The sequence below is a fragment of the Silurus aristotelis genome, assembly GCF_946808225.1.
Source record: "Silurus aristotelis genome assembly, chromosome: 19".
Lineage (NCBI taxonomy): Eukaryota > Metazoa > Chordata > Actinopteri > Siluriformes > Siluridae > Silurus > Silurus aristotelis.
Window position 1 is genome coordinate 17,659,187 of NC_139592.1, and position 27,019 is coordinate 17,686,205.

Sequence of the window (27,019 nt, forward strand, 5' to 3'; positions counted from 1 at the left end):
TTTATCATTTATTTGTTAATCATAAATATAATAATACATTGTGTGTCAGGCAGTCATTCATGCAATGGTATGCAAAATCATTGTAGTGTATTAAGTATTGCGATGGTGGGGTTCCTTTAAGAGCACTGGGAGAGTGTTCATAGTTTTCTCCTGGGCAAGTGATGTGCGATGTTTAGTGTGTTCTTAGCATGGGCTGAGTTAAGATGTGTGTAAAAGGTTCCTAAGATCACGACTGACTCCTCCTGTTTTAAGGCTTTGCACACTGCCTCATTAACTCAGCTGATAAGTTATCATTTTACCAAATGGTAAAATAGGAAATGCTAGTGCTAAAAACACATGCCCACTGGGGTAGAAATCACACTGTACCATGCTACTATAATATTATTCAATATTTTAATAGTTTTAATATAAATTAAAAAATCTCCAACACAAGAACAAAAACCCACATGTTCCAACAGTGTTACAAAAGAAGAAAGCTGTTTTCCTACTCCGAGACCTGCAAAAAAAAACAAAACAAAAAAAACCCGCTACATCAAGGTTTGCAGTTTATTTGGACTGTTCGGAGAAAGCAAATAAATTAGACTGCTTAGCCTTAATGTGTTTAGACTATATTTTGAGAAAAAGGGTTGAGGTTTTTACTCTGAATAACACCATCTAAGTATGGATGGTGCTTTGTTATAAATAATATCAAAATTTACAACTCAAGTCATCACCCAGAAAGTTTAAAATGTGGTCCCACCTGGGTGGTCCAGCAGGACAAAGATCAGGATGAATGTCTATTCAAGGAGTTTTCTTGAGATTTTCCGTAACCAACACTGGTTAATGATATGAGCTCTTCTGTATGCTCACTGTTAACAATGAGAAACACAACTGCTGCATCAAACATTGTTTAACAGTTCACTGGACCATTTTTGCATCCATGAGTTTTCATTGCACCTAATGGAAGAAAATGTCAAATGCAAAAAGTGATAAAAACAAGTGCCCACTGGGGCAGAAACCAAACTGCATGCTCCTCTATGATATTTTAAAATCAAATATACATATTCAAAAATATTTTAAGACAAAAAAGACATCAAATACCTTATAGTGATTCATTACCTTGTCTTGAAATTATGGTTTTATACAGACAGTTAGCTTTATTTTTGCATTAATGTCTTTCACTAGTTTTGGGGGGCTGGTGCACATGATAATGCAAATAGTAAGGCACCTAGGAGAATCCCAACCACTGTGCCACACCCTGCCTTATCTGGCCCTGAACCTTACCTCATGTCATGCTAAATGTCATACATATCTACAATGGCAAAACACTATGCAGAACCCTTAATTTCAGAAAGTGGGACAATGAAAAACAATCTGCTCAGAGTGCCAAAATGAAATATTATCATGCTGTGAAAGATGTAAAGCTCATGGTCAAGGCCTAATTAACCATGTGACAGGACCCTAAAGACCTCTATACTTCAACTTGCTGCCAGTTTTGAAAATAGGTTCTTTTTTTTTTTTTAAGTGCTCCAGTTTGCTGTTTCATATTTGAAAAACTTTGAAACGCATAAGTTAAATCATGCGCTATTTGAAAGGTAGAAATTCAGGGTATGCTAATCTGCCAGTGTGTTCCACTTCTACACCAGTGAATGAGGAACACAACCAAAGGGGCCTTCTGCACATCATTTAGAGTGCCCCCTCTGCAGTCACTGTGACAAGCTCTTGATGGGAGCAGTCTGGCACAAATTAGAGGCAGTGAACAGTGTGGTAATTTTCCCCGCTGGCCTGCGGAAGAGAGATCCATGACCGCTGAGTGTTCCGCATCTAGCTGGGCTGTAGAGGGGAGGTAAACCATTGCTCCTGTTGTGATCACACTAAAATGAGCAGACACACACATGCTCATGCACATGAGCAGACACATACACATTTAGCCTCCTTAATGGCTGTAAATTGTTCTCTTGGCTATAATTTAGAACTTTTTTTGCTGCATGAAGCTTTGATGGCTGCTGGTTACCTTAAGTCCATCTGTCACTCTACTCTAAACACCTACCACTTTAACACTATGATTGCTCATTTCAAAAAAAGGTGTGCACCCATATCCGAACTGTATGTGCAACCGAAAAGTTATAAAAAATCTTATTGTATGTTACGTACTAATGATACTACAGGATTTCAAAAGAAAGGTTGGGAGTGCAACAGTTTAATGAATTGGGCAGTTTAATTGTTATATTTTTAATAAAATAATATTTATATTTAATAATTTCTGTTGGTTTTACATGCCATTTACTGACGGATTCAATCCAGGTTAAAGAAATCATATTGTGATTGGGAATCATAGCTGCAGCTGTGAGACTCTACTCAATACAAATTCACACAGGATGCAAAGATGTGATTAAGTTACAAAGAGCTGCATGACTACAAACCCCCTCTAGGGTCACTAATAGGTTTGCCAGGTTTGTTCTGATACTATAAGAATTACATTTTGAAAGGTTTCCGGTGGAAACTTTAGAATGGGTAAAGCACAATGACTGAGAGAAAGAAGTAAAGGTGTCCTTTATTTCCAATGTACATTTTATCATTTTAGGTTAGTTTTTGATCTTTTTGTGTATTTTAAGGATAAAATTTTGAAGAGGTTTAAAACTTGTCACATGTACATTACATGAAATTCTTCCTCACATATCCCAGTGATGCTATGAAGCTTGGGTCAGAGGGCAGTGCCATCCATGATACAGTGCCCCTGAAGCATATACTGTAGGTTTAAGGGTCTTGCTCCAAGACCCAAAAGAAGCAGTTTGGCAATACTGTGGCAAATCCCTCAGTAACCCAGAGCCTTTATCACTGAGCTAGTAGGTTCCCACGAGTCTGGTTAGCAAAATTGTCTAATTGAAGCCCTGCACACCAGCAAACTGCTTGTTTCTTTTGGTATAGTAATTTTTACCAGAATCAGCAGTGGCATTGTTCATATACGAGTATTGCTGTTGTTCTCCATACCCATTCCGACCTGCCTAAACAACTATTTTATTGCACTCTTACTGACTACGTAATCACATTAGAAAGCACATTAAAATCTTGCTGCCCCCTCATGGCTGGACCACTCTCCATCTGGATATCACCCACCTGCAAATATTCCCTGGCATCAGTTTGGAAGCTGAGCTGGTTGGGCCTGAATACACAACTTAGCAGAGGAATCCTTTGTCCATTGCTGTTTACTCTACTGACTCACAGCTTGCATCACATCATCAAATTTGCAGATGACACAGCTGCGGTGGGTCTTACCCACATGAACAATAAGTTAGCATGCCAAGAGGAAATGCAGCGGCTTACAGACTCATGCAGAGCTATCAACCTGTGTCAGGATCTTCCTGGCACATGGTGCACACTTCCGGGTCGGCGGCCATCTTGCCATTTTTCCCCACGCCTCCCTGTATTTAAGGACACCCAAGACTTTGGGAGCCAGATTATCTCCCCGGCTTCCTAAATCCCTGAGAATATTCTTGCCACCCTGTCTGTTTTGGTCCCTGATTCTAAACCTGATCCTGACCCCTGCTTTGCTCTGCCTCCTTAGTACCCGGTTTGGACTTTGGTTTTGTTTTAGCATTTTTGTTTTTGCCCTGCCTATATTGTTCTGTTTGCCGGCTTTGGATTTTTGTGACTGTTTTTTGGTTTTGGTTTTATCCTTCCCTGCATCGCCTTGTTAGCCTGTGTTTCAAACCCTGGATTTTTTGTCTTTATCAAAGCCTATTTTCTCCTTAACCCTGTTGCATCCTTATTCACCCAGTCTCACCGACAAGATTCTTGACACTGTGTAGTTGCTTACCCTGTTTAGATATAGAATTATGTAGGGCTGAGATATTCAAACTAAGTATTGTGACTGTGATGCATTTTCTGACAGTGAACGTAAGTAGTTCTTCATTTTTATTGTAGATCTTCATTGTCACATCCTAAACAATGGATTCAAAACACTACTATTGAAAAATATTTCATAGCTTTTGCCTAATTTAAATTGAATTCAAACTCATGTGTGGAAATGTCACTGGCCCTATCTCTCTTTTTGGCTCATAACTTGGCTGGCAATAATTATACACTGTCAAGACTCATTGCATGTTACCTGCTGGTTCAACCATCCTCCCCTCTGTCTTTAGCTGACGCTTGACCACACCCATTCAGACACAGGGTTTAATCAAATTTAATTTTTCAAACAATTTAAAGGACCCCTGGTAGCAAAAGTTTGAAACCCCTTTATCTGGAGCCAGTAACATTATTTTCTGCTAAAAGGAAATGCTAATTTTGCACATCACATGCAGCACATGTTGCTGATTTATGTCCTATAAGCGCTATACAAACAAAAATGGAAAAACAAAATAAATATTTAATATATGTCTGGACAAAAATCTTGCACTGTACTGGTGTGCTAATATTTTAAATTCAAATAAAATATAGTACAATATCTAAGGTATTTTTGTTTTATAAAAATTGGCAGGCACAAACAAGTCTAAAACACAGTATGAAAGTCTAAAGAATCTTCAATAAAGCATCTAGTCAAGTGATATAAAAACAGGTATTCAGAGGACAAAACAACAATCATGAAACAATAAAACAAACATTGGCCAAACATAGAAGTAAAAATGTTTTAGAATGTTTTAGTGGGAATTTAGAATCAGGCAAAGAAAAAGGATAAGACTATAAATCAATTATTTGAAAAGTCTGTGTGCAAAAAGTGTTTGCATAGTGTGGAATCAATCAGTCATTTCTGTAGGTAAATTAAAGCATTAACAAGACATCTTTATGCTTTTCCTGTATTACTTTGTGGGTGATCTTACTATTCTTCATCTGGGCCTTTGAATTATATTCTTATGCTCTTAATTCATCAGATTTGATCAGTTTTAAAGCTCTGTTCGTCCACTTGATTTCTCAGTAAGAACTTTATACTAATATTCCAGCAATAGGAAGGGTTGCTTTTATTCTTTTATAGACTACTGAACCCAGTAATAAATAGCTAGGGATTTAAATCATAAACAGGATTTTAAGCTTCTGCACATTGCTTAATGATTGTCCATGCAAAATCATTAATTGAGATTGCCTGATGGACATTTTCTTTGCATTTCACACATAATATCAACCACTGTTATTAACAGATTTAAGAAGACAAGCGAATCAAAATGTTTTTATTGACTGGGGGTGATTGATGTCTTTTCAGGACAGACTGTATTATGTTGTACATTGCAAATGTGATTTTTATAGGCCTGCTAATGGTTTTGTCTGAACATAAATTTGCTTTGCTTCAAATGTGGCAAACACTCTGGGTTTTTTTTTTCTGTTCAAATACTGGCATGCGCCTTTTGGTTAATTTCTTAAAGAAAGAATCTTTTATAAAGCTAATACACAGTGTGGCTGTAACTTAAAATAAGGTCCTTTAAACAGTATTTAATTATAATGCCTAAATAATTTCACAAGAAGGTTTAATTTTATTAACTTAAAATGATAAGTACAATTTCAAACAGGAATTAGCAAAGCACCCAATGGAAATGCTAAGCACTTTCCCTCCCCACTTTTTAGCGACAGAGAAAAGCCAGAGGCCATTGGGACCCTCAATGCCAACTAGATATGCAAAATTATTGGTAAAATTTTAAGATATTTTGAGATATTCGTTCACTTTCTGCTTACAGTAGCCCTGCAATGTTACAAATGAACTAGTGCTGACATCAGGTAATGTTGTGAAACATAAACGCACCAAATATTAACCATTAGACTACTAGGGAAACTTGCAATACACGAAAACATGGATAAGTAATGGCCTTGCTTAGTATTTTAAGCAGCACTGTTCTATCATGAATGAAGAAGCAAGTTTAATAAACACATTTGAAATGTGGTAAATTAGTATATTGGTTTATTTTTAATTGGTTTTAATTGGTTTCATTTTGATGTATTTAATTGCTTTATTTTTACAAGTCCCATCCAATATAGACAAATCAAGCTGGCAGGGAAATTGATTGTCTAAAGATAGAAAGAAAGTCATTTCTGTTTTGAATGTCAATGTATTTGAATTTTACAACGGTAAATTCTCACATCCATACTGAACAATGATTAGTAGGGAGAAAACATTCATTAAAGAAAAATAAACATAATGCTATCAGTTCATTTTTATTTGTATGACGCTTTTATCTATGGGCACTGTCTTAAAGCAGCTTCACAGAGATAAATTGGGTATAAAGTTGTATAAAAGAAGGTATAAGTTTAGTGCCTATAAGTTTGTTTCTTCTAATTTTATGTTTATTAGATGGTATGAGGAAGAAACCTTAAAAGGAACCAGACTAAAAAAAGTCACCTTTACTTGTTAATTTCTTAGATTTAGTTTTTCCGGTGATTACAGAGAGTTAAACGCCCCCTAAATTTTCATTTGATTTGCATTATATCAGCTCCCTACTGTGATACATCTGTAACACATCAGCAGCAGTCATCTTACAAACTCAGTCATGAGTTTAATAAACATGAACAAAGTATCTTCCTTTACCCCAAAATGCATTCGAAGGTGAAAATGAATGGTTGATTAAGCATATACTGTCTAAATAATGTGTAAATTACAGAAAAGGGCACAAAAAAGTTTTGCATTCTTTGGTCTGAATAAAAGCATTGGAAAAATGCTGCATTAACCCAGTAAAGGATAATGGCTTGGAAACAAACATGCCATTCTTGGACCTTGCATTATTATTGTGACAGGTACTTTTAAATCACTATTATAAGAATGCTTCATGTGTCAAAAAGGATTGTGCCTGGGAAGCATAGTCTTGCTAAATGTTGTTTTGCATAATATTATAATGATGTTAATATTGTTATTATTATTATGTTAATGTCGTTTATAACATTATATTGTGTATAATCCAGAAACATAGGAATGTGCACACTGCAGCAAGCAAACTGCAAAGTCAAGAAGTCATGCAGCATTAATATTAATACTTTGGGGGATGGACATGCTAAATTAGCTCTTGGTGTGAGAGACAGCCTTATGACCAGAATAGGCTCTTGAGCTTCCTTAACCATGTCCAGGTCACTCATTAATGTGATTATGGAAGATAAATGAATGGTAAGCCAAAATTATTATTACATTATTATAATAATGTTTTTCCTGCTGAATATATTCACTGTTTTACTTACTTAGAAATATTGAACTAACCCATCCTAAAAAGAGCATTCCTTGGCATAATAACGTAGGCAGAGAGGTGACATATGACTCTTGGGAAAAGGTTTTTTTTTTACTTTACTGGAAAATCATTAACATGTTACAGAAAGTATTAGGCCTTGAGCCCTGGGATTAGGCATGCAAGATGATTACACTAGCTATTCTCATTAAAAATTCTGATTAGCCTTCATTTCAGAAGGAGGAGGGGGCAGGTTGTTTCCAGTTGAATAGATTGCTGTGTAACAGCATTGCACTAATTAAAACATTATACAGTATATTGGAGTTGAGAGGGCAGTACCTGCCTATTCTCCACTTGCATCTGTCTATTGTTCCATTGTTTTTCGCCTACACAATGTTAATCAGTAACAAGCAAATTGTATTTATTTTTTGTTTTTTACTATATGCACATCTGCTGATATTGTGATATTGACAGCAAATTACTGCAGTGGCACTCAAGTTAAAGTGGATTGTTAAGAAAATCGGCCTTGTTTACTGTTGCACAGCTTTGATAAACATGCCTAGGTAGTGTTTCAACATGTTACATTCTCATTTACTTGCTTCACAGGAAATCACTTATGAGACTTCTGTCTCTTTATTTATGCTGTTGATTATGCAGTGGGGGATGACTAGGGTTGAAAATTGTAAACATACTGGCAATTTAACATACTGTTTACATTTGCATTTGTTTTTTTTTCCTCCTATATTTTTCTTCTTCTTTGCCCAAAATTGAAAATGTTTGGGATTTACAAATTACTGTACTCTATTGTAACTGTTATTTTTTAACTGTAATTTGTATTCGAACCCACTGAGACTACCCCTCAGGTAAAGTCTTCTTCAAAGAGCTCCCTTGCCAGAGAGTGACCCGTGCCATTGACAAGCTCGAGATCGACTGGCTGGTCGATCAGCAGAAGTCTCTTCCGTCTAGTAAGCTGGACAAGTGCTTTCTGCAACCCCCCACAGGGGCTTGCCTTTCTTCTCAGACCTGCTCACCGAGGTGTTGAGGTCATGGGCTAGGCCTTATTCTTCCTGCCCCTTCAGTCCCAGGGTTTCACTATATTTAAATATAGTCAGACTGAGACAGTGTGGCTATGGGGCGATGCCCCGGATAGAAGAGATGCTAGCTATCTCTCCCCGGGTGATAAGTCGTCCCTCAAAGCCCCAGCGCTGCCCACTAAACTCCTGAGAACTACCTTGGTGCTAGTGGGCAAAGCCTATGCCTCAGCGGGTCAGGCCACAGGCTGTCTACACATCAAAGCTGTGCTGCAGGCCTATCAGGCCGAACTGCTGTGGAAGCTAGACGTGGGAGATGTCTCGGGTGGTCAGCTGGTCCGTGACTCTGCTGTGCTATAGACCTGGCCCTTAGTGCTACCAAAAAAGACCACTAAGGTCATTGGTCCATGGCCACCCTTGCCTCTACTGAGACCTCCTGGATGTCCCGCTGGTGCTGACCGGCCTGTTTGGTGATGCTGTTAATGTATTTGTCGACAGGTTTCAGGAGGCCAAGAAGCAGTCGGTGGAAATCTGAGTACAATCATCTTTAATCAAAGTGCTTTGGCCAAAAGATCCTGACACAGGACCATCTGGGGACCCTGCTGGTGCCTACCGCATCCTGTTTTATTAACCTCTCAGGAGGCCCCTAGAGCTGCTCCAGGGCATTGCTCTGATTCTAGGTGTGCCAGAGGTTAGTCTCGAGAGACTGATTCCCTAAGAGACTATTTGGCGGCCTGTCAGGCTCCGCCAGCCGTGTCTCAGTGGGTCCTTTGCACTGTAGACAGAGGCTGTACAATTCAGTTCAGGTCTCGCCCGCCCTGGTTTAATGGGGTATTCCCCACCTGGGTGAAGCCTGAACAAGTTTTGGTCATGAAACAGGAAGTGAACACTCTCTTGAGGAAGATGGCTTTTGAGGTGGTCCCGCCATCAGACAGAGAGTCCGGGTTCTACAGCCGGTATGTCAAAGTTCACAAAAAGCATGGTAGGTTGCGTCCTATACTGGATCTGTTTCAGCTGAACTGCTCACTTTTGAGACTTAGGTTCAAGATGCTGACCTTAAAGCAGGTCGTGTCCCAAATCAGGTCCAGAGACTGGTTTGTGACCATAGATTTGAAGATTTGATTTGCTTTCGGGGGCAAAACCATTATCGGGTCCTTCCTTTTAGTCTTGCCCGCTCACCCCGCACTTTCACAAAGTGTGTGGATGCGGCACTGGCCCTGCTGAAGCTTTAAGGCGTCTGCATTCTAAATCATATCAATGATTGGTTGATATTGGCTCAATCAGAGCAACTGGCAGTCTGGCATCAAGATGTCATTCTTGCCCACATGAAGGAAATGGGTTTAAGACTGAACGGCAAAAAGAGTGTCCTTTCTCCATTACAGATAACCACTTACTTAGGTGTAGTATAGGTTTTGACCCTTATGCAGGCACATTTGTACCTTGCTCGTGTTGAGTCCATCCTCATGGCCGTCAAGAGAGTGAGCAAAGGTCAGTCACCCACTGTGAAGCAGTTTTAGAGACCTCTAGGTATGATGGCAGCAGCATCTAATGTGGTTCCACTTGGCCTCCTACACATGAGACCCCATCATTGGTGGTTTAAGACCGAGGTTTTTTTTTTGGAGGGGCAATGCAATCTGTATGATCAGAGTCATGCGGTGAGCCCTACGTGCCTTAGATGTGTGGAGAGATCCTAGGTTCTTGACTCAGAGCCCTGTGCTGGGAATTCCTGGGTGTCGCAAAATGCTTTCGACAGACGTGTCTCTCAAGGGGTGGGGAGCGGTCATAGAGAAGGCTCCGTTGGATGTGTCACAACAATTGCCTGGAGATGCTGGTCGTGCTTCAGGCTCTGAGGCATTTTCTCCCAGACCACAGAGGCCACCATATGTTGGTCCATATAGACAACACTTCGGTGGTTTTCTATATCAAACACCAGGGGGTCTGTGATCTTACCTCCTGTAAAAGCTGATACGGCAGATCCTCCTGTTTGCCCAAGGGAAGCTGCTCTCCTTAAAGGCAGCGCATATATGTCAGGCCGTGTAAAACAGGAAGCAGACGCCCTCTCGAGGCAATAACTGAGGAAATGGTTCCACTTGGAAATGGCGAAAATGACAACTCCACCCCGATGTGGTGAAGCAAATCTGGGAACAATTTCACAGAGCTCAGGGGCTGGATGCTCTCTGTGATCTTCTGAGCCTCTAAATGAGGTACCTTTTGTGGTTCTTCTCAGTTAAGACTGTGTTCCTCTAGGCCATCTCCTCTCCTAAGAAGGTAGGGGATCTTCAGGCCCTCTCTGTGGCCCCTTCTTTTCTCGAATTTACTCCAGGTTTGGCCAGTGCCTTTCTCTACCCTATGTTTCTAAAGTACCCTCAGTCGTCCCACTGCCTGAGAGGGCGATAGCAGAAGAACAGCTGCTCAGACTTTCTCCACAGTTCTGTTCTGAGGACCCACTGGGCAGGGATTGGTCAATCTGGCTTGATTGGACTCTCGTTCACAAGCGTTTCTGATGCAGCTTGAGTTCCTGAAGGCCTTCAGGAACTGGTGTGTGACGCCACACTTTTAGAGCATGGACAATGCGGAGGCATTCTCAAAGCATTTCTAAATCTAAAATGCCCTTCGGGGAACCATGGTTACATACGTAATCTGAAGATGTTCCTTTCACTTCTCTTCCTGCATGCTCCCGTGAAAAAAAAAAGCAAGGTCTGTAAAAGCATGGCTTTGTGAAGGTGTAGAAGAACTTGAACAACCTGCAGAGCCCTACTGGGCAACTCTGAACTGGAATGGCAGTTATGCCCCAGGCCTCCTCAACAGCTGATGGTCAGTGTCCAACTCATTTATTATTTATAAATCATATTACAATGTAATACAGTAATAACCACCAACATCATCATCATTATAATCATAATAATGTGTAATAAACAATTTGGGTAATAAGATGTTTTTAGACCTCTACAGCAGACAGCTGGCAGTAATTAAGTTTTTCTTTTTTGGAATATTGAGCTAATCAAAGCCTCCTTCTCCAGGGAATCGCATTCTGCTCTGAATGTTTTCTTCTGGCATTAGTTCTTATGTTCTAAATGTCTATGGGTGTCTTGATTTTGTGAGGTGTTTGTCTATGTCATCACATGTTCTTTGGAAAAAACACAATGCATACATATTGCCCTTTCCGGGGTCCAGTCCCTATAATCAGGTTGCACCTGGCATGCTGGATTTTAGTTGCCAATTGTTAAGTATGTTAACGCTACATTGTGTAGTTTAAGATGAATAAATATACAAAGAAGAACAGGTATAAGTTGCCTAATGATTTCTGGTAGCTGGACAATTATTTCTATTAATAGAATGCAGTGAAATTGAAGACTGCTGCCTTGCAAGCTGTCTTTTTGGCTGGAAGCCAACATATTGATACAAATAGTATAAGGCAGGCTTCACAAATCTTTTTGAAACCCAGAGCTACTTCTTGGGTACCGATTAATGTGAAGGGCTACCAGTTTGATACACACTTCTGAAATAACAAATTTGCTCAATTTACCTTTAATTATATGTTATTATTAATAATTCAATGTTATTAATCTATGTGAAGACACTGATCATGTTAATGATTTCTTTCAATAATTATCAACAATGATTTAACAAGGTAGGAAAGATAAATATCAATATGCAAAACTTTATTTCTATAAATCTTTGCAAGTATTTAAATTTTTAAATGATCACTTCTACAACATTTTCACTAGCCACTAACAATTTCTAACAAATCATCCACTAGGGTGCATCATGTTTGTACAGATTATCAATTGCGTAACATACAAAAATCAACTTTCAGATTTTATTGAACTTATCACCAAATCTGCAGCATTTTTACCAAAATTATCATATCTTACATTTAACAAACATATTAACATTACAAACACATTTACATTTACACATGTAGCAAAATTCGTCCTCTGCTGAGCCATCAGATTTCCATGTGTAGTAGCAGGTCACCATATTCAGCTGACAGCTCCTCCAATAGCATCTTGAATGTTTTGTGCTGTTTAGCTCTGGAGAAGATGCTGTTTATGATTTTCATGACGGGAGTCATGACGTGCCCAAAGCCGATCACCTTTGCACATAACGCCTGCTGGTAAATGATGAAGTGGTAACGCATGAAGTTTGGGAACTCTTTTACAGTGAGTGATGAATCCTGTATGTCGGCCGATCATAGCAGGAGCCCCATCGGTAGTCACTGATACCAGCTTTTCCAAAGGCACTTTTTTTCTCTGCGAAAAACTCCTTCACTGTGTTATAGATGTCAACTTCCCTCGTAGTTGTCTTTAGGGGGCAGTAGTGTCAGAAGTTCTTCTTTTGTGGAGAAATCATCATACACCATCCGGATAAAGACCAACAGCTGTGCTGTACTTCTGCTGTCCACAGACTTGTCACACTGAATGCTGATGCTTTTTGGGAGTTTTTTACCGGTCTCGTGAAAAAAGACTGCTGATTGCACAAACCTGGTTTTAACTCACAAGCTTTTTCTGCTCATAGTGTGCTGCCCGGCGGGTAGTTAGTATGGTAGCTTGTGTGACACGTTCTAAAATGTCTCTCAACATTGTGCCGCTTTGCCATCGCCACAGTCGCCCCACAAATAAGACACACGCAGGAATCTTTCACAGTGGTAAAAAATAACTCTTCCTCCTATTCACTGTGAAAATTATATGTTTTCTTTATTTTTTCTGTCATGTTTTCGGGGGTAAATCATCTTCTCACCTTTACTGCACCCGCTAGCTTGTTTCAATGGCAACAGTTGTCATGAAGACCAGCTAGCTCTAATCTAATATCAAACATTTTTTGAAGTCTTTTTTTGTTTTTTTTCATTTTTAAATTCACAAGAATGCAAGTGTGATTTAAGAAAGAATATCAACAAAAAAATTAGATGCAGCTCACTGGTAGGTGGCGCTATGGTGAGCTATTTTTGGAAAAGGCCCACAGGCAACTCATGTGGTCCTTGTGGGCAACATGTTGGTGACCCCTGGTATAAGGCAATGGCACACGACCAAATGTTTTTCTAATCTGTTTCCTGGCTACAGGTGGGACTTCCATATCTAATGTCCCCGCTGGTTGTATTTAGAGCAGCCAGTGCATGATTATGATTTTCTAGACTAAAAATAATTTGTCCAAGTTGTAGTGATTGGTGCCAGATTAATTAATTATTGTTATTATTACTATAATAATAATGAAAAGAATAAGATGAAAAAGAAAAAGAAGATGAATTAGAATAACACAAGGGTGCCTAAGCACCTAGTAATGACCAATAATAACAATAGTATTCACAAACCCTGTTGTAATAACCAAAAATCATTATCACTATTCTCCTCCTCCTTTTCCTCCTCCTCATCATCAACATCAGCAGCAGCAGTAGCAGCATCTTTATTTACATAGCACTAGAAATTCATGCCAGTGGCCTCAATGAGGATGCTGTTACTGCCAATAAGCCTGGTCATACTTTTTCTTTTTTTTTTCCCTAATTTGTTTGCCGTAAAGATTTAAAAAAATATAAAACCCTGCCTGGATCATTTCCAAAATCTGCTGGTTACATTGCTAATTCCAAATGAATCCTTAATCCAAGCATGCAGTCTTGCAAAATACCATGCATGAATACACACATGAATATACACTGATATAAAGCACTGTGTTATATTATTATAGTGCAATCTTGAGAAAAAAAACTGTTCATGAACCTACTTGTCTTAATTTGGAGGCTCCTGTAGCACCTCCCAGCGGTCAGAAGGGCCAACAGTCTATGGGCAGTGTGAGAGCAGTCCTTTGTGATGTTAGTGTCACGGGGTGACAAATAAGCGGAACTGTTCCTCCCCATTCTTGTTTCCGGTGGGAGCGAGTTTAATGTAACACCAGAACAGTTCCGGGTTTTTCCGTGTAAACAGGCTGACGGAGCTTGCTAATGAGGGAATGAGTGGCAGCTGGGCAATGAGCAGAGATTGGGCCACGAGGGGTATGGATTTGTGAGGGGGATTATAAAAGGATCCGGTTGATGTGCAGCAAGAAAAGAAACTTTGGAGTGAAATCTTTGGGGTTGATGCAGACTGGAGGAAATCTTTGGTTGTTGATCTGTTGATCCTGTCGAGCAGTACACGAGAGGGCAGATCGTTAACGGACGGGAAAGACTGTATGCAGAGAAGTAAGAGCTGGGGAGCAGTGGTATGATTGAACTGCGTTATCTCATCGAACAGATAAGTGTTGTCTGCCAGTCCTATTAGGAAGTAAATGCCTGTAGTGCCCGCTACCTGCTAAAATGTGGTGAAGCCGCCCCGGCGTTCAGTGAGTTCTGTTGTGAAGCCTTTCAATGTCAGTTGTGTTCCCATAGTCAACCACCTACACAGCTTGGATGTACAGTTTGTCAGTTGAGCGGAGAGAGTCGGCCAGGACCACGAGAGGAGACCCTATTCACTGTGAGTTGATGTGAGTTGCAGTGCCTAATGTGAAGTGAACACGTGTGATCATTTGAAGTGACTGAATTGTGCACTGGTGTGGAAACTGTAATTTTGTGTCTGCACGTTCTCCAGTTGGCTACTTGTGGGCTCTGAAGGTCAAACTGAAATTAATTAACTGCTGTGTGCTGAGCATATGCTGTACAGGAATGCAGCTCCATTCTGTCTGAGTTGAAGAGGATTTATGAAAGATCTATGCATCGCTGTTCTGTGGTAAGAAGACCCAGTTGTTGACTGTCGAATCCTGTACTCACCACTGTTGTTCTGTGAACCTAGAGGAACTGTCCTTCGCCATTGAATGCTGCCATCACTGTTCTGTGGTAAGAAGATCTAGTTATTGATTGTCAAATCCTGTACTCACCACTGTTGTTCTGTGAACCTAGAGAAATTGTCCTTCGCCATTGAATGTTGCTACTACTGCCCTGTGGAAAGAAGACCCAGTTGTTGACCGTTGAAACCTGTACTCACCACTGTGGTTCTGTGAACATAGAGAGATTGCCCTCTGCGATTGCATGCTGCCATCACTGCCCTGTGGTAAGAAAATCTAGTTGTTGATTGTCAAATCCTGTACTCACCACGGTTGTCCTGTGAATGTAGAGAAATTGTTCTCTGCCAAGGGAGGCGGCCATCACTGTTCTGTGAGGAAGTTACTGTCCGCCGCTGTATTTCAACGGCCGTCGGCTTGCGGAAGGGGAGTGGCCCCCAGCTAGTGGGTGCATCCCGTGGAGGGAACGAGAGAGTTTCCCGGTTGCCATCTACGACGGACTATTGTATTGCGTCAGATGACCCCCTGCCCGATCCTTCCCCCCTATCCCAAAAAGAGGTGACACTCAAATGATTGATGCTGTCCTGTGAGAAGAGCAACCCTTTCCCTTGTTGTCAATTTCCTACCAGTGCCTGCCGCAACCCCTATCTCCGGTTGAAGAGGAGCCGCTGTGCGGATCCTTACCTGTGTCTGCTCCATTACTCATCTTTGGCCGAAGAGGAGTTGCTGTGTGAATCCTTATCGGTGCTTGTTCCATTACTTACTTCCGGCCGAAGAGGAACTGTTGTCTGAACCCTTACCATTGTCTGCTCCATTGTTTGCTTCTGTCCGTCCGAAGAGGGATCGTTGTGCGAACTTCCCACGCAACCCGGTAAAAAAGAGAGGAGGATCAGTCGGTGGATTTTAGTTTGAGATTGGACTTATTTCAACTAAATAAAATACAAGTTTTTGATGTTAATGACCTTGTCTGGTCTGTTGGTGTCTCTGGGTAACTCCTCGAGGTGGTACGTTGTGAAGGGGAGGGAAGGCCACCCCGGCCTGTGACAGATTTGGCGGCAGGACTCCACCTCGAGTTGAGTGACCAGAGATCCCTTATGGCAGACGAAGAATTGCCTGCGGCCCGGCCCCAAGTTATGCCCATCTTTATGGGAGCCCCTTGGGCCCAACGATATGGAGGACCTGGGTCGGAATTGAGCTTATCGGAGTGGAAGGCTCAGGTTGAGTATCTGGCGGGACTCCAGGGATTGAGTGCCCCACAGAGGTTACAGTTCGTTTTGAATTCACTTGAAGGAGAAGCCAGGAGAGAAGTGCAGGCCGCACCAGAAGCGACTCGAGCTACGGCCCAAGCTGTGTATAACTTCTTGACCGGGCAGTATGGTGATGCCACTCCAGTGGCGGTCCTCCGGACTCAGTTCTTTAACTGCAAACAAGGACCCAAGCAAACCTTACGGGCCTTTGCTCTACAATTGCGGGAGCAGTTTACTAGGCTGAAAGAGAGGCGTGACCATGGCCTAGGTGGTGAAGAGACCTTGTTGCGAGACCAATTTCTCCTGGGTCTCCGGGAGGGCCCCGTCCATCAGAGCTTGCGTGTACAGCTCCGCCGAGATCCTGAGCTGACGTTCGAGGATTTGCGAAGGGAGGCCCTGGCTTTGGAGACGGATCATGCGGAGACAGCGGACCCCTCCATTTGTATGGCCGCCAGTCGAACGATCGATTCCACTCTTCTTGGGCCGTCCGATTGGAAGCAGGCCCTACGTGCAGAACTCATGAAGGAGGTGCGGGAACAAATGACCGAGTTGTCTAAGACCTTTCAGGAGGAGTTTTGCCGGGAGCGGCCAAATCCGCTGCCCTTGCTTCGAGAGCGTTCTTACTCGGACGGGAGTCGAGACCCAGGAAGGCGTCCAATTCGGTCTGCTGGCCCCGGATTCCAATGGGACGCGCAGGGTCGGCCGATTTGTAATGGCTGTGGAGAGCCGGGACACTATAGTCGCCAGTGCGGTTCTCGCCGGGGTTCGCAGGGGGGTTTTTAGAGTTACCGGCCAAGTGGTACTGTGGGTCAAGTGGTCGGGACCCCTTTGATTGACCCTATTTTGTCCACTGTTCCTAGAGACCACTTAGTTGGACGCTGCCCCACTGTGGAGATTCAGGTGAACGGTGTCAAGGTCCGATGTCTAGGGATACCGGGTCCCAAGTTACTCTATTCTCCGAGAGTTTGTCTAAAGAACTGTTCAATGCTCAATGTTTACAGGAGGCGGAGACCCCTTGGCTCACCTTGCGAGGAGCAAACGGTCTAGACATTCCTTATGTTGGATACCTGGTCACGGACTTGGAGATTCATGGGATTACGGTACCACAGAAAGGAGTTGTGGTCGTCCGGGACCCTTGTTTGGGGACGCATCGAGCCCTTTTGGGCATGAATGTCATTTCAGAGTGTTGGGAGGAACTGTTCCAAACCAGGCCTATTCGAACTGCCCCGCCAGCCGAGAAACGTGAGTGGGAACGTATTGTTGCAGATTGTCACCGGGTTCATACGGCCAGTTCCCAAGAAGATCGTGAAGGCACAGGCCGGGTTACTTGTCGATATGCTCATTCTGTTCCGGCCCGGAGTGAGGCTGTGATTTGGGCTCGGTTGCCTGCTCGGACGTTTGGACCAGAAGATTGGGTGCTCGTGGAGCCCCATTTGGATTGTCAAGTGGTGGAGGTGGCTCGAGGTTTGGCCGCTGTTCGGCGGGGCCGAGTCGTTGTGAGGATACGGAATGTACATCCTTATCCAGTTAACTTGTATCGCCATCAACGATTGGCCCGAGTGACCTCGGTGGGCCCCCAGCAAGTGAGGGATGGTGGAGGAGTTAACTTCTGTCAAGTGAGCTCTACAGTGGTCGAGGTGGCCCTGACGCGAGTGGATCAGCCCATGGACTCCTCGAGGGAGGGTATGCCGGCCCATCTTTTAGGGGAATCCCTGCGGGGAGAGGGGCTGGAAGAGAGGCAGACGCAACAGCTTCAGGCATTCTTGGCGAAGTGGCAGCACCTATTCTCTACACACGATGAAGACTATGGCCGTACGGACGCTGTGAAACATCAGATTCCTACTGGTGCTGCTACACCAAGCAGAGAAAGATATCGTCCGGTGCCACCCACTCTTTACTCCGAGGTTCGTACCCTGTTGCGGTGGATGCTGGAGAAGGGGATCATTCGTGAGAGCAGCAGCCCTTGGGCGGCCCCTATCGTCTTGGTACGAAAGAAGACCGGAGCTTGGAGGTTCTGTGTAGATTACCGTAGACTGAACCAAGTGACCAAGAAGGATGCCTTTCTGCTGCCGCGGATCGAGGATTCTCTCACCAGCCTGACTCAAGCCGCCTGGTATTCCACCTTAGATCTGGCCAGCGGGTATTGGCAGGTGCAGGTGGAGGAGGGAGATAGAGAAAAGACCGCGTTTACTACTCCCTTTGGGCTCTTTGAGTGGGACCAGATGCCCTTTGGCCTTTGCAACGCCCCAGCCACTTTCCAACGACTGATGCAGCGGTGTCTGGGCGGCCAGCTGGTGGACACTACTTTAGTATACCTAGACGATGTCATTGTTTACTCCCCGGACTTTGAATCCCATCTCCAACATTTAGAACAGGTGTTCCAGGCGATGGAGAAGTACGGACTGAAGCTACAGCCGGACAAATGCCAACTTTTTCGCAAGGAAGTGACATTTCTGGGCCACTGCGTGGGTGCCTCTGGAGTCTCTGTGGACCCCGAAAAAGTATCAGCTGTCCAAGGATGGAGTGCGCCTAAGACAGTGCGGCAAGTGAGATCCTTCCTGGGCTTTGTAGGGTATTATCAGCGATTTATTAAAGACTTCTCCAAGATCGCCAAACCGTTAAATCAGCTTCTGGCGGGTTCAGGCCATCCCCGTGGTCGTGGGTCCCCTCCTGTTGCTTGGGATTCCACATGTGACGTGGCCTTTCAGAGGCTCAAGCAGGAGCTATTACAGGCTCCGATCTGGGCATTTGCAGACTTTACCCAGCCTTTTGTTCTGTACACCGATGCTAGTAACCTTGGTCTGGGAGCAGTATTGGCCCAGCGGCAACAGGGAGTGGAGCGGGTCATCGCCTACGCAAGTCGAAGTCTTCACCCCGCCAAACGAAATGATTCCAATTACAGTTCATTTAAACTTGAGTTGTTGGCTATGAAGTGGGCCATGAGCGAGAAATTTAAGGATTACCTGTGGGGAGCCAAGGTGCTCGTAATAACTGATAACAACCCTTTGGTCCACTTACAAATAGCTAAGTTGGGGGCAGTTGAACAACGGTGGGTAGCCCAACTGGCTAATTATGACTACGAACTCCAGTATCGACCGGGCCGGGAGCACATTAATGCTGATGTGTTGTCTAGACGCCCTGAGGCCGAAAGTTGTCCGTTGGAGCCGCTGGAGGAGTGTGAAGAGGGGCTTATGGTGGGATGTGTGGAAGCACCTGGGCTCCAGCAAGAGACAGTCCCCGTTAGTTGGGGCTGGGATCCGCAGCGGTGGAAGGAAAGGCAGGAGGGAGATGCTGAGTTGATGAAGATACAGTCCTGGCTGATGCAGGGGTTATGGCCGGAGGTGGTGGAGCGTCGAGCCCAGACATGGGTAGTGAAGAAACTCCTTGGGCAGTGGGAGAGGCTCTATCTGAGAGAGGGGGTGGTTTGCCGATCCATCCGAGACCCCGTGCTGGGTGAAACTGTAGGCCAGGTGGTGGTACCTGAAGGGCAGGTTCAAGCCCTTTTATGGGCTTACCATACCCAGTTAGGACATCAAGGGAAAAAGAGGACGGTGTCTTTGTTGCGGAGAAATTTCTATTGGCCAGGGATGGAGGCGTCTGTGAACTTGTTCATCCAGAAATGCATACGCTGCACACTCTTCAAGACGAGGAAAGGGGTGCGAGCCCCATTGGTCCCCATACGAGCCAGGGCCCCTTTGCACATTGTGGCCATGGATTACTTGACGTTGGGTCGACCGATGGATCGCTTCCAGAACATTCTAGTGGTAACTGACCTGTTCACAAAATATGCTTGGGCCATTCCTACCTTAGACCAGACTGCCACCACTACTGCAAATGCCCTGTGGAAGATCGTATTCCAGCCGTTTGGGTGTCCAGAGACTCTTCACTCGGATCAAGGGCCAAACTTCGAATCTAAGGTTGTACGGGAGTTGTGCCAGCTCTATGGGTGTAAAAAGACGCATACCACGCCATATCACCCCCCAGGGAAATGGGGGGTGTGAGCGGTTCAACCAGACGTTGCTGGGCCTATTGGGGACGTTGGATACGGATCGTCAGAGTAATTGGGTCGATAGTCTTCCCGCGCTGGTACAGGCCTATAACAATAGTGTGCATAGCACCACTGGTTATGCTCCAACTTACCTGATGTTTGGGAGACATGTGCGTCTCCCCACAGATCTACTACTTGGAACGGCTGGGGTTGGAGAAGATCTGAGTCTGACGGATTGGGTAGGCAGACATCATCAGCGACTCCACTCGGCGTACGAACGGGTCACTGATCGAATCAACATAGCCTCTGCTAAGAACAAGCGGCTGTATGACCGGACGGCCCGAGAGGCTCCGTTATTGCCCGGGGAGAGAGTTTTGGTACGGGACAATCGACGCCAAGGAAAGGGCAAACTGAGTGATCGGTGGGAGGCCCTGCCTTATGTGGTACAAAGTCAACAACGTCCCGACCAGCTGGTTTATACCATCTGCCCTGAGGGAAAGTCAGGCCCGGAGCGGGTGATACATCGGAATTTAATCCGCCCCTGTCTGAACTATCCAAAGCCTACGGTAGAAGCTCCGACTGTCCCGGTGGCACCTAGGCCACCCTTAGTAGGTTGGGCAGTGGTTCCAAGGGGCCTGAATGTCGAACCAAGAGGGGAAGACCCCGCCTCGCCACCAAGACGTTCCCAACGGGACAACAGAGGGCAGCCCCCTGTGAGATATGGAGACTGGGTCCCTGGGCCTCGTTCTAGGGACTAGAACGGATTGGTGGGGGAGGATGTCACGGGGTGACAAATAAGCGGAACTGTTCCTCCCCATTCTTGTTTCCGGTGGGAGCGAGTTTAATGTAACACCAGAACAGTTCCGGGTTTTTCCGTGTAAACAGGCTGACAGAGCTTGCTAATGAGGGAATGAGTGGCAGCTGGGCAATGAGCAGAGATTGGGCCACGAGGGGTATGGATTTGTGAGGGGGATTATAAAAGGATCCGGTTGATATGCAGCAAGAAAAGAAACTTTGGAGTGAAATCTTTGGGGTTGATGCAGACTGGAGGAAATCTTTGGTTGTTGATCTGTTGATTCTGTCGAGCAGTACATGAGAGGGCAGATCGTTAACGGACGGGAAAGACTGTATGCAGAGAAGGAAGAGCTGGGGAGCAGTGGTATGATTGAACTGCGTTATCTCATCGAACAGATAAGTGTTGTCTGCCAGTCCTATTAGGAAGTAAATGCCTGTAGTGCCCGCTACCTGCTAAAATGTGGTGAAGCCGCCCCGGCGTTCAGTGAGTTCTGTTGTGAAGCCTTTCAATGTCAGTTGTGTTCCCATAGTCAACCACCTACACAGCTTGGATGTACAGTTTGTCAGTTGAGCGGAGAGAGTCGGCCAGGACCATGAGAGGAGACCCTATTCACTGTGAGTTGATGTGAGTTGCAGTGCCTAATGTGAAGTGAACACGTGTGATCATTTGAAGTGACTGAATTGTGCACTGGTGTGGAAACTGTAATTTTGTGTCTGCACGTTCTCCAGTTGGCTACTTGTGGGCTCTGAAGGTCAAATTGAAATTAATTAACTGCTGTGTGCTGAGCATAGGGTTAGAGTTAGACAGCTCCATTCTGTCTGAGTTGAAGAGGATTTATGAAAGATCTATGCATCGCTGTTCTGTGGTAAGAAGACCCAGTTGTTGACTGTCGAATTCTGTACTCACCACTGTTGTTCTGTGAACCTAGAGGAACTGTCCTTCGCCATTGAATGCTGCCATCACTGTTCTGTGGTAAAAAGGTCTAGTTATTGATTGTCAAATCCTGTACTCACCACTGTTGTTTTGTGAACCTAGAGAAATTGTCCTTCGCCATTGAATGTTGCTACTACTGCCCTGTGGAAAGAAGACCCAGTTGTTGACCGTTGAAACCTGTACTCACCGCTGTGGTTCTGTGAACATAGAGAAACTGCCCTCTGCCATTGAATGCTGCCATCACTGCTCCGTGGTAAGAAGATCTAGTTATTGATTGTCAAATCCTGTACTCACCACTGTTGTTCTGTGAACCTAGAGAAATTGTTCTCTGCTAAGGGAGGCGGCCATCACTGTTCTGTGAGGAAGTTACTGTCCGCCGCTGTATTTCAACGGCCGTCGGCTTGCGGAAGGGGAGTGGCCCCCAGCTAGTGGGTGCGTCCCGTGGAGGGAACGAGAGAGTTTCCCGGTTGCCATCTACGACGGACTATTGTATTGCGTCAGATGACCCCCTGCCCGATCCTTCCCCCCTATCCCAAAAAGAGGTGACACTCAAATGATTGATGCTGTCCTGTGAGAAGAGTAACCCTTTCCCTTGTTGTCAATTTCCTACCAGTGCCTGCCGCAACCCGTATCTCCGTTGAAGAGGAGCCGCTGTGCGGATCCTCACCTGTGTCTGCTCCATTACTCATCTTTGGTCGAAGAGAAGTTGCTGTGCAAATCCTCATCGGTGCTTGTTCCATTACTTACTTCCGGCCGAAGAGGAACTGTTGTTTGAACCCTTACCAGTGTCTGCTCCATCGTTTGCTTCTGTCCGTCTGAAGAGGGATCGTTGTGCGAACTTCCCACGCCACCCGGTAAAAGAGAGAGGAGGATCAGTCGGTGGATTTTAGTTTGAGATTGGACTTATTTTAACTAAATAAAATACAAGTTTTTGATATTAATGACCTTGTCTGGTCTGTTGGTGTCTCTGGGTAACTCCTCGAGGTGGTACGTTGTGAAGGGGAGGGAAGGCCACCCCGGCCTGTGACATTAGCTTTCCTGGGACAACTTTTCCTGTAAATGTCAACAGTTTTTGGAAGTGAAGTTCTTATTATGTTTAGCAGTTCTCATCACTCTCTGCAGCACTTTCCGTTCTGTTACAAAGCAGTTTCCAAACCACACTGTAATACAGCTGGTCAGGATGCTCTCAATGGTGCAACGGTCAAGGTTTACCAAGATGTCTAAAGAAAAATGTTTCTTTTTCAGAACCCTCAGGAAGAAGAGTCCCTGGTGAGCCTTTTTGACCAGACTGGAGATCCCCAGGAATTTGAAGCTGATAACACAGTCTATCACCGCTCCATTGATATGGATAGGTGGGTGCCTTTCTCAATTCAATTTAATTTAATAATTTTTTTATTCGTATAGTGCTTTTAGGAATAGAACCCAGTCATTAGGGTTACACAAGCAGCCCTGCACAAGTGCCAGTCCCAAGCCCGGATAAATGGGGAGGGTTGCGTTAGGAAGGCCATCAAGCTTAAAACATGCGCCAAATCAAACATGCGGATCATGCGAATGTTGTGTGTTTAGGAGACCAAGTGCAAAGGGAGTAAAGCCAGGAACATTGGAGGGCAGTTTAAACTGTTCTACCATGGTGTGGATGGAAAGAGAAATGGTGTAGGGGTGATCCTGAAGTAAGAGTACAGTAAGAGTGTAGTGAAGGTGAAGAGAGTTTCTGATAGAGTGATGAACATGAAGCTGGAAGTTGAAGGAGTGTGCCTATGTAACCAAGGTCAAAAGAGCCGTATCAAAACCTGAAAAAGAGAAAAGAATTATTCAAATGCACAATAATTTTAAATAATAATTTAAGGTTTTGGGAATCAAATATTGCCAATAGAAATTAGTAAATGTCACAAACTAAAAATATTTATGAAATTGAATAATTAAGAGTAGCTTTGCCCTTAATGATTGCTTGACGTCATCATTGGTGCTAAACAGATAGGGGCAACCTTGAAAAAAAAATGGCCGTCGGAGAATAGATGCATGCTTTTAGCAGTACTGAAAAGAAAAAAAATAACTATATGAGAACCCAAGCTGATTTATCTGATAACTTTGTGAAACAGATTTTCCTTAGTTCATCTGAGATTATTTCATAGCAGAAAAGAATAGACCACCTTAATTAGTTATGGTTTGTGTATTGTTCAGTCTTTTGTGAAGTCAGATGTTTTAAAATAATTCTGTGGATAATTCCTCTGAAATATGTTTTAACATTTACTGTGTATATCTTGTACTGTTGGAGTCCATATATGGTTCTGTTGAGGACAGAAATGAGTTGTTGGCCAAACTCATGGGCATTTTACACAACCAAAATAAAAAATCTTCAGATTACCTGCACCGTTTACAAGTTATCCTGAGTGCGGCAATCAGACGAGGTGGCATAGCAGATATTAAATGTGACCGTTACCTTTTAAAACAATTTTGCAAAGGTTGTTGGGACAATCATCTCATTGCTGACCTCCAGCTAGAAAAAACAGAAACCCATCCACTCACCTTTGCCGAATTATTGGTGCTTATTCAAACTCAAGAGGATAAACAAGCTTCCAAGGAGGAGCGGATGAGAAACCATCTTGGGTTGACAAAGCCCTCTAATTCCTACTCAAAGTCACAGGCTGTCTCTAATCAAGCTTCAGTCTGTTCATGTGATGTGTCTAACTCTAATAATTCCGAAACAAGTTGCAGAAATCCAAGCTCAATTTACTGCTATAAAGCAGCCTCCTGGTTAAAAGAGTCAAAAGATCCACTCGGAGAAGGCGCTGAAACGTCAGATTGCGGAGCTGCAAACTCAAAATGCTTCTAATAAGGTGCATAGAACTTCTTCCACACATAGACAGTGAGAAACAGAGACAGATATAAGTTTCAGAAACGGCAACTGAAAATGAACCCTTCTAAAGTTGAGGAGAAGCAACTTAAGTTAAGAGAGCGGCAAAGCCGATGGGACTCTTTGCATGGAAAGCTTGCACCGCCTTTAAACTAAAAAGGGTCTTTGTAGCAGGGCATATGGATACCAGACATTTAGATTGCCGCCCTGAATGCTACAAGCAGACATCTGATGTAAACAGCCATAGTGCACCGCGATTGAAGCATTTACCAAAGGGGCTAGTGGGAGTAAAATGCACAGCCAAAGTCACCATCGGAGAAAAGGAAGTGAATTGCCTGCTAGACACAGGGTCACAGGTAACCACGATTCCTCAGTCATTTTATGAAATAAATTTGCAAGACCACCCTTTTCAAGCCATTAGGTAACTTGCTAGAGGTATAAGGGGCTAACGAACAGCCAGTGCCTTATCTGAGGTATATTGAGTTAACCCTAAAATTCCCCAAGGTATTAATTGGAATCAAAATGGAAGTCCTGACCCTTTTTTCAGCAAAAAAAGGGTCAGATTAAACAAGTCTTTCCCAGATACTGGTAGGGACTAACTCCTTAGATGTGCTTTACAGCAAGTGTGCTATGGAGAATGCTGCTAGTTTTCAATCAGGCTTCCATGGTTACCAAGCAGTACTTAAGGTCCTGGAGGCTGGGTGTAAACAAGCTAACAATGAAACTCTTGGTTGTGTGAAATTGACAGGGGAACTCTACTAAAGTTGTTCCTGCAGGAAGCATAGTGGTTTTGGGTGGTAACGTCCACTTAAATGGCCATCACACAGAGAACTGGGTTACCCCTGAGCCACCATCAGTTCCCTTACCGAGTGGTCTGCTGATTGCCAACTGCTTGCACACCTTACCTCACAAACGGTCCTCTAAATTTCCAGTTTTGCTGAAAAATGGAACACAGACATAAAAATCTCTTTAAAAGATGTGTTGGCAGAGATTCATGCTGTTCAAAAGGTCATAGACCAGCAGTGTCAGAGTTCATATGTAAAAGCCAGGGAATGGAGACCTACCTGCACTAACCTTACTTTTGACTTTGGTAATTCCCTCTTGCCCACAAGTTGAAGCAAGAGGATTTCTAAGTTGTTGAATTCCATGCCTGAAGTTTTTTCCTTGCATGACCTTGATTACAGCTACACGGAGAAAGTCAAACATTAAATAAAGTTAAGTGATGAAACACTGTTCAAGCACGGAACCTGGCCCATCCACCCCCAAGACATTGATGCTGTTAGAAAGCACCTCAAAGAACTACTGGCAGCTGGTGTCATCCACGAGTCTGAGTCTCCCTTTGCTTCACCCATAGTTGTGGTCCGTAAGAAGGATGGTAATGTGCGACTATGCATTGACTTCCGAAAGATAAATTGGCAGATGATTAAGGATGCATATGCCTTGCCAAATTTAGAGGAGGTCTTTTCCACACTAACTGGCTCGAAGTGGTTTTCTGTGGTTGATTTGAAATCTGCCTTTTACTAAATTGAGTTGGAGGAAGCTGATAAGTGTAAAACAGTGTTTGTTTGCCCACTCGGGTTCTGGGAATTCAACAGAATGCCGCAGGGGATTACTAATGCGCCGAGTACTTTCCAAGATTAATGGAACGGTGCATGGGAGACTTAAATAGGAAACAGGTGCTGGTCTTCATTGATGATCTCATGTTTTTTTACAAGACTCTAAATAAGCATTAATTGAGACTGCAGCAAGTTCTCAATTGACTTAAGGAGTATGGGCTGAAACTGTCGCCTAAAAAATGTCGGTTCTTCCAAACGTCAGTGAAGTACCTGGGCCATATAGTCTGGCAAAATGGGGTTGAGAGATTCGGCAAAGGTTGAGGCCTTAAAGACTTGGCTGAAGCCTGCAAATTAAAAGGAGTTAAGGTCCTTTTTAGGTATTGCTGGGTACTACCAGAGGTTCGTGCGTGATTATTCCAAGATCGTTAAACATCTCACGGACCTTACAGTGGGGTATCCTCCACTCAAGAAAAATGTTAATAAGAAACCAAAAGATAGAGTGTATTTTAACCCCAAAGAAGACTTTGGGGTTAAGAAGACACCTGCATTATTCCATGATTTTTTTTATTTGCAACTGCACAGACACTGATCTGCACTAATTCTGTTCATTCCAGTTATGTCTATCCAAGGACAATTAATTGAAAGACATTTTATTTGGTGTGTCATTGGGTATCTTACCTGACATTTATTGTCACCATACTGTTTATTTAGATTTTTTTGCACCTTGTTGAAATTGTTCTGTAAAGGTTATTGAG